The sequence below is a fragment of the Nematolebias whitei genome, chromosome 23, assembly GCF_014905685.2.
Source record: "Nematolebias whitei isolate Nwh7 chromosome 23, NemWhi1, whole genome shotgun sequence".
NCBI lineage: Eukaryota > Metazoa > Chordata > Actinopteri > Cyprinodontiformes > Rivulidae > Nematolebias > Nematolebias whitei.
In genome coordinates, this window is record NC_056520.1 from 1 (window position 1) to 8,408 (window position 8,408).

Sequence of the window (8,408 nt, forward strand, 5' to 3'; positions counted from 1 at the left end):
GTATATATTTTTTATATATATATATATATATATATATATATATATATGCGTATAAACACACAGATATTCCCTTTCAATGACTCCTTCCTTCAAGGGTCACCACAGCAATTGAACTTGGCAATCGTTTTATACCAGATGCCCTTACTGGTACAACCATTGACCATAGAGCCCCACAGCCCTCAGTGTGGAGCAGAAACCTGCCATCCAGGGCACACAGGAAAGCAGATATGGGGCTTTAAGGACAAACGAGTGTGGAGGCAGGTGTGGCTGCTTCACCTTTCTCACCCAAGTTTTGATATTACAGTTCAGGGATTTAAAGCGGCAACCTTCAACGCACATATTTTCACCATTTCTAACCTCTGCACCACCGTTCCCCTTTTCACATGTATATCCGTATGGCTGTTTATTGTTTATTTATCTTACTATGTTAAGGTTTTGTGAAAAGACCAAAAGTCATCATCAGTTTATACTTAAAACCAATGAGAGACAATGCTGTGAACAGTTAGAATGCCATGCCTTTTGGTATAGCAATTTTATATTTAATATCTGGGCCTTGAAACAAATAGGAACATTTGTAAGATTGGGATTGCTCCCAATTTTCCTGGGATATCCAGAGAACTGAAAAAAAAGGCTAAATGTTGCAAAAGAAGCAACATCTGATTTCATTAAAAGCGTCCAATAATAGTTTCCCATTTATCACAGCGCTCAGTCAATATGAGCCGTATTTTAAGCAAACGCTTTAAGCCCAAGTTGGTTCACAGAGATTTTAAATCACCCTAACTAACCCTATCCCAATTTTACTTAAGGTTTCTTAACATGAGATTGTTTAACATTAAGATCCTGGGTTGTACAACAATGAAACCACTGGTAATGTCACAATTTATTGCCTTTTTTGAAATTCTTGAATTTCTGTACGTGACCAAAAAAAAAAAAAAAAAGTTTAAATGCTTTTAAAGGCAAAGAAATGTGGAAAAATTGGGAAAAAATATAAACAAATTTAACCAAGCATCGCAATGTTTAAAGTATTTTGTAGATTCTGAACTTAAAACTACATGATGCCTACCTATGTACAAATTGAATAATTTCCACTAAATAGTCATTACTTTACAGCGTCATTGAAAATGACTATAATTTACAGGACAATATGCAAGTAAGACACTATCTCCATAAGAAGAAATACATTTATTATTGCAGTCTCTCCAAAAAAACCCCCAATCTTATTCCCACTGTATTTTAGGCATAAAGAACATGGATGCTGGGAAGTTGTGTGACAGTCGATCGTTCGCTCTAACCATCTCTCCAATGTTTGATAGCAGCAGTGTTCCCTGCAGTAGAAGTCGACAAGAAAATTGCCCTGGCATGACCAGACTCTTACTACCACTTTAGCCCATAAGGCTTCAAAGAACAGCAAGCCACGGAGAGAGGTTGTCTAAAAGTACAAAGTATTTTAAGGCTTGTTTCTTCGTAGCACTCAACCACATTATTAGCCGGGCTGTAACTACTCATTTTAGACATCCATTGGAAAAAAGAGTGACCTTGATGTGTGACTGACCTTGCACAAACTTTTTTGAATGAGTGAACAAAGATACATTAGTAATGTTTCTATATATCTGCATTTAAGGGATGCATGGGTCATTTTTGCACGCTCTCGTACTTATGTAACCAAAGCTGTGTTTGCATCTTTGACACCAAAAACTGAACTTGTTTCTTCAGGACTTCAGTATGTCTGAATAAAGATGTTTTAAGTTTAGAGAAGGGTGTATGATTTCAGCATCTTAAAGTTGTGCTTCTGCAGATGTTATGCTAGGTCCTTCAAGCCATGACCTGTCAGCTTGCACTGCAGCAGTTCTTAGACCTCCATCTCTGATCACATCATAATTGTTTGAGACCAATGGTCACTAGAAAAAGGTGGCATGCTTTTTACAGAAATAAAACTTATCCTCAAATGGAAAAGGTCAAGTATCTTGTTCACAAGTGATAACAGGATTAACCCATTGAAAGTATTATAAGCATTGCTACCTGCTGTCTTGTCTTGAATACTTCAACCCTCGCATATAATCGAGTCATCAGCATTGGATCTTGACTGATCGAATGAGATATCAGGTACAAGCAGCCAAAATGATCAGCCACCATAGGTCAGATAAGTTCACCCTTAGAAAAGGAAACAAGGAAAAGTGCTATGTGTTGTCATCATTGTACGTTCCCATACAATGATGAAATTAGTTCTCTGCATTTCACCCATCACATGTAAGATACACCCAGGTGGTGCAGTGGGCAGCTATATGGGTGCCCGGGGAGTGGTTCAAGATCGGGTGTCTCGATCCAGGGCACCACGGCATGTAGATATGGGGGTTGGAGCCTGCGACTTTCTTTTGACCAGCTGTTCAGAAATTACCTACTGAGACAGTAATGTTGCAAAATAATGAGGGTTTACCTGAAGGATGATTTGGGTATTCCGGAGTATTCTTCCTGTTCATATATATATATATATATATATATATATATATATATATACATATATATGTGTGTGTGTGTATATATAAACTTGCTGCAGGTTTTACACATCCCTTCAGCCTGGGAATGTCTTGGTGTCCCAAGTGAGTGTTGATGTGGAAAGGGATGTCTAATTTTCTCTCTTAGACCTGAATTGGGCTACATAAACTAATCTAAACTAATAAATAATGCCGATTCGTTCGTTCATTCCACCTTTATTTAAACAGATAAATCACACTGAGCTTTGAAGACTCATTTACAAGTGAGACCTGTTTGGACAGACAATAAAAAGTGATGCAAAATGACATGGGGTTAAGCCCATACAGGCTGAAACATATTATTACCCACCTGAAAAGGGTCTTGCACTTCTATCAACTTTTATGCGAGCTGAACTGCAATGTGTACCCCCACAAATGTTGTCTCAAAATGACCGTCTCTGCACCGTGATGTGAGCCATTACTTGTATTGGCATTTCGAGTTACCACGGCAACATAATTTGCAAACAAAGACGCCATTTTTCTAATTGAAAAAGCCTGACAGAACTCTTAGCAGCTTCTAACGGCCACAGCTCATGAACAGCTTGTAAGATTTTGGGGAAATTCACAGAAAGTAATCATCAAATGTATCTCCAGAACCTATTAACCTTTGGAGCCATTTTGGTTCAAGATGGCTACCAGAGCTACCTCAGAAAGCACAAAATTGACTACAATTCAGTAATTCTTTGAGATATTGAGCTGACATTTGTTATGGTCATAGCCGAGAGCAAGTGGTTAAACATTCCCAATGCAAATCAAGAATCCAAGATGGCCACCTTAGCTAAATGGGAATAAAAAAAAACAAACTATAATTTGGCTATTTTAAAAGAAATTGAGCTAATATCCAACGTGCTGGTACCTGATAGTGATGCACAACGCATTCTGAATTCAAATCTAAAAATACTAGACGGCTGCCAAATCTTAAAAGAAAAAAAATGATTATAACTCATTGATTATTTTCCCTTACTGAGTTGAAATTTGGTGTGATGGTAGCTGAAAACGAACCCCAACACAAAGCTGTCAATGGCCGAAATGTGGCAGTCCCTGTCATAGTTTCTCCATGAACCTTCTAGTTAACTTCTAGAATAACTTGAAGTTATTCTATACTTAGTGTTGGATTCTAACTCTAATACTCTTTGGAAATGTATTTCCTACTCTTGAGCTTGCAAACGTCTCACAAAATCAAGCCATGCATTAAAACTCTCATGGCAAAGAAGGAAACAACCACCTTTGTAAAATAGTTTGTGATAGTTTGTGACATGAGTGGGACTTATCTTGATCGTAAATTAAACAAAAACTGATTTCTGTGATATTATTAAAAACATGTGTTGTTTACGATTAGGATCTACTGATTGGTTGAAAGATTTGGTTTTCATCTCTATGAACTCCTCAGCAGTTGTGGCAAAATTATCCTGCCAGCTTGACGTGACAAACTTTCTTCCTTTCTACCCCCAACTTTGATCTTGATGGCAGTTAATTAGTGTGACATATCAGGAAAAGTTGTGAAATGAGAATCTCCTGGGGGTGGGGGGGTGGGGGTGGGGGGGGTGTTCCCTCACTTACCGTACTTCCTTTTGTATCTTGTACAAAATCCAACTCATCTTTGAAGTGGCCATATTGTTTTATGACCAGAATGTGAGATGTCTCCCTGCCTTGAAGCGGTTTTTAAAGATGCAGTCATTAGAGGTGCAGTTTTTAGTCCTTTTTATCATTTATGACAGTAGTTGTTTAAAGAACAATTTAAGTAAAGCCTGGATTATTATTTTATTTTTTATTTGAGTATTTCAGAAGAGGACAGTAGTTCAGAAGAGGGAGTAGTGGTACACAGGTTAGAGGAGGTGGGCCTGTGATCGAAAGGTCGCCGGTTCAACCACCCATACTGACAACATCATACCATACCATACCATACCACTTTATTTATAAAGCACGTAAAACAGCTACAAGGCCAACCAAAGTGCTGTACAGACAGAACAACAGGTAACACACAAAGCAAAATATAAAATGAAGTAAATTAGAATATACACAAAAAAACGATGCAGATAATGACGGCAAACCAGTGTGGAGCATACAGGATCAAAACACAGATCATCTTGTGTTGAAAGCTATTGAATAGTAGTGAATTTTTAAACGGGACTTGAAAACCGAGAGGGAGGGGGCCTGTCTGACAAGCAGAGGTAACTCGTTCCAAAGTATTGGTCCTGCTACAGAGAAGGCCCTGTCACCTCTGTGCTTAAGACGAGTTCCTGGAACTGTGAGGAGCAACTGGTCCGCTGTGGACCAGTTGCGCTCTCTCTCTCTCTCTCTACTATATATATATATATATATATATATATATATATATATATATATATCACCTTTTATATTGGTGAGTTATTTTGATGGAATGGCCAATGTCCAATATTTAAGTTTATCACTAAAATCGAACGATACCGATACTATGCCGATAATATCGTGCATCCCTAATAATTATTATTGTGTAACTAAATTTATTTGAAACACTTGTTTACTATGAACATCGTCTTGAGAAAGTCTTGCTCCTCCATTTAACAAATTTTCAAAGGTAAAGTTTTCTTAATTCACAATGTTCCTGTTTTGCTGCATTATGTTCACGTTCTCATTTTACCAAGATGGAGTGGATGGAGAAAAGTTTCAGGAGTGATTTGGGACAAAAGGGTGTCAGCAAAGGTCAAAGGAAAAGTTTACAAGACAGTGGTGAGACCAGCTATGTTGCATGGTCTAGAGACAGAGACATGGACAAAAAGACAAGAGACAGATTAAGATGTTGAGGTTCTCCTTAGGAGTGAGAAGGATGGATACAATTAGGAATGAGATCATCAGAGGTACAGCACAGGTTGAACAACTGGGAGATAAAGTTAGAGAGGCCAGACTGAGATTGTTTGGACATGTCCAGAGGAGGGACAGTGGGCATATTGGTAGAAGGATGTTAGAAATGCAGCTGCCAGCAAAAAGACAAAGAGGAGACATATGGATGAAGTTAGACATGGAGGTAGTTGGAGTGAGGACAGAGGATGCAGAGGACAGAGTGAGATGGAGGGAGGATGATTCACTATGGTGACCCCTGAAGAGGAAAAAGCCGCAAGGAAAAGAAGAAAAAGAACTTCACATTCTCATTTTTTAATAGGTTAAGCTGGGTGGTGAGGCTGGTAGAGCTGCAGTCTCTCAGCAAGATGGTTATAGGAACAAATCTTGGCTGGGGGATCTTTTTGGGTGGAGTTTGCATGTTCTCTCTGTTTATGTGTGGGTTTTCTCTGGGTACTTCGGTTTCCTCCCACAGAACAGAAACATGCATGTTAGGCTGATTGGGAACTCCAAAATTTCCCTAGGTGTCCCTAGTGAGACAGTGAATGTTTTTTTTTTTTTTGTCTCATTTGTATCTATGTCCCTGTGATGGACTGAAGACCTGTCCAGGGTGAGCCCCGCCTCTCACACAATGATAGCTGGATATGGTCACCAGTGACTCCCATGACCCAAAAAGGAAAGAAGCGGGTAAGTGTGATGGATGGATAGGTTAAGCGGTATTTACTATATCACACTGATTAGGATTGTAATTTGACACCATGGCTGTGTGCAGTGGAGTAGGCGGGGCTTAAATACTTACATTTCTAGTGCACAGACTCTGGTTCCATAAATGCAACAGCACATATGGAATCTGATGGATTTACAATTTAACAACAAAGGAGGAGGTGCTGCACATTCACATTTTACTTAAGTTTTTCTCAAACCAGATTGGGCAAAAGTTCAACATGGCTGCCACTGCTATTATTCGAACCGGTAGTGTAAAATCTGGGCAAAAGTTATAAGCAAGTTGTCCCAGTTATTTAAAATTATTGTATTTCTATTTAAGCTACTGTGTCAAGTGTGAGTGTTCTTCGTTGCTAAATGTATTGACCTTGAAAATACAGTATTGCACAGAAGTAATTTATGTGCGTCTGGCAATACTGAGATACGTACCAGTCTCATGTCAAAGTATCTGTTTCAAATTAGACTGCCATAACTCCTATTCACTAATGGTATTGATGGATTCACTGGCCTTCCACACATCTGTGTATTAACACTAATCCAGTTACCAGTGCTCATTATCTGTCATCTGCTGATTCCCGTTGATTGAAATATGACAGTCATCGGAGATTCAATTAGCAACAAGGTTACAGCGGTAACCTTCAAACAAATTCGTACAGGACTGCTTTAAATATCACCTGCACGGCTTAAAACTAAAGCCCATTTAGAGCGTGTGCAATTGTACGTTTATTGCTTGTGAATGAAATGTGCAGAAAGACTCGTGTCCGTTTTCAACGCTACATATTGATCCAGAGATGATTCAGATATGAAGATGTGTTCTTGAGTAATTGCTAATGGCTGCCATGTGTCTAATTAGTGTTGTGTCCTTGTTATTAGTTTTGACCAAATCAATTGTTCCACTATGCTGTCCTTGTCCCTTCATCCAATTAAAAAATGGCAGGAAGTCCTTGCAGGATGCACCGGCAGGCCATAAACATGCTTCATGCAAGTATGCAAAGCTTGGTTTGTGTATAATAAATGGTTGTAGCCTCCATCATGGCACATACTGGGCTGTGGAAATGTGATTTAAAGCTGTATGTTTGTCATTTTTTACCATTATGAAACGAGTAAATGGCTCATCAAAATGACAACAGCAGGATCACCAAATCCCATTGAGTAGCATTTTTTCTCTCCATGCACTTCCATGAAGAATGCACTTTTATTAAAATCTAGTTTGCTGTAAAATAGCTGAATGCTCAAAACATAAACATCAAATTGCATAAAAAAGGCGTGACTAACATGCTTAAGTCACATTTTAATGAAAAATATATCAATTTAAAGCAATAGACAATAATTAATTTATTTTTCTTGGCCATAGGTCCTGCTCGCCACTGGCTAATGAATAAACTGCAATTAAAAATCACTTAAGACAAAACATGCCACAGTCTTTTTGTCTCCTGTCGCAGAGCAAAGACAGGGAATAAGAAATACCCTCCGTCCATCCGTGCATTTCATGAGAATGATCATTTGTGAGGTAAGACTTCAGTCGGTGTGTGTGGCTGCATCTATGTACAAAATAGTCACTATCAAAATACAGGTAAGATGACGTCCGCTACACTATTTAAATATGTACAGTATATACCTATATATACACCTGCACCTGGACAGGGCAGGCAGCACTGTAAGAGTCATGTTCTTCAACTTTTCCAGTGCTTTTAACAACATAAGACCTGCTCTACTCTGAATTAAGCTCCAGGACATGTAGGTGGCCACCTGGATCAGACACTACCTCACAGGTCGGCCACAGTATTTGAGGCTGCAGAACACCATCTTGGACACCATACTGAGCAGCACAGGGGCTCCTCAGGGGATGGTCCTCTCACCGTTTCTGTTCACCCTCTACACCTCGGTCTTCAGGTACAACTCACAATCCTGCCATCTGCAGAAGTTCTCGGATGACTCTTCCATTGTGGGCTGCATCACTGGTGACCAGGAAGCCGAATACAGTGGTGTGGACAGAACCACCTGCAACTCAACGTTGGAAAAACTAAAGAGCTGCAGGTGGACTACAGGAAGAAGACCAGCAGCAGTTTTCCCACTCGGTGGTCTCTGCAGGACCATGCTGCAGATGTTTTACCACTCTGTGGTCTCTGCAGGACCATGCTACAGATGTTTACCACTCGGTGGTCTTTGCAGGACCATGCTGCAGCTGTTTTACCACTCTGTGGTCTCTGAAGGACCATGCTGCAGATGTCTTACCACTCGGTGGTCTATGCAGGACAATGCTGCAGATGTTTTACCACTCGATGGTCTTTGCAGGACCATGCTGCAGATGTTTTCCCACTCCGTGGTCTCTGCAGG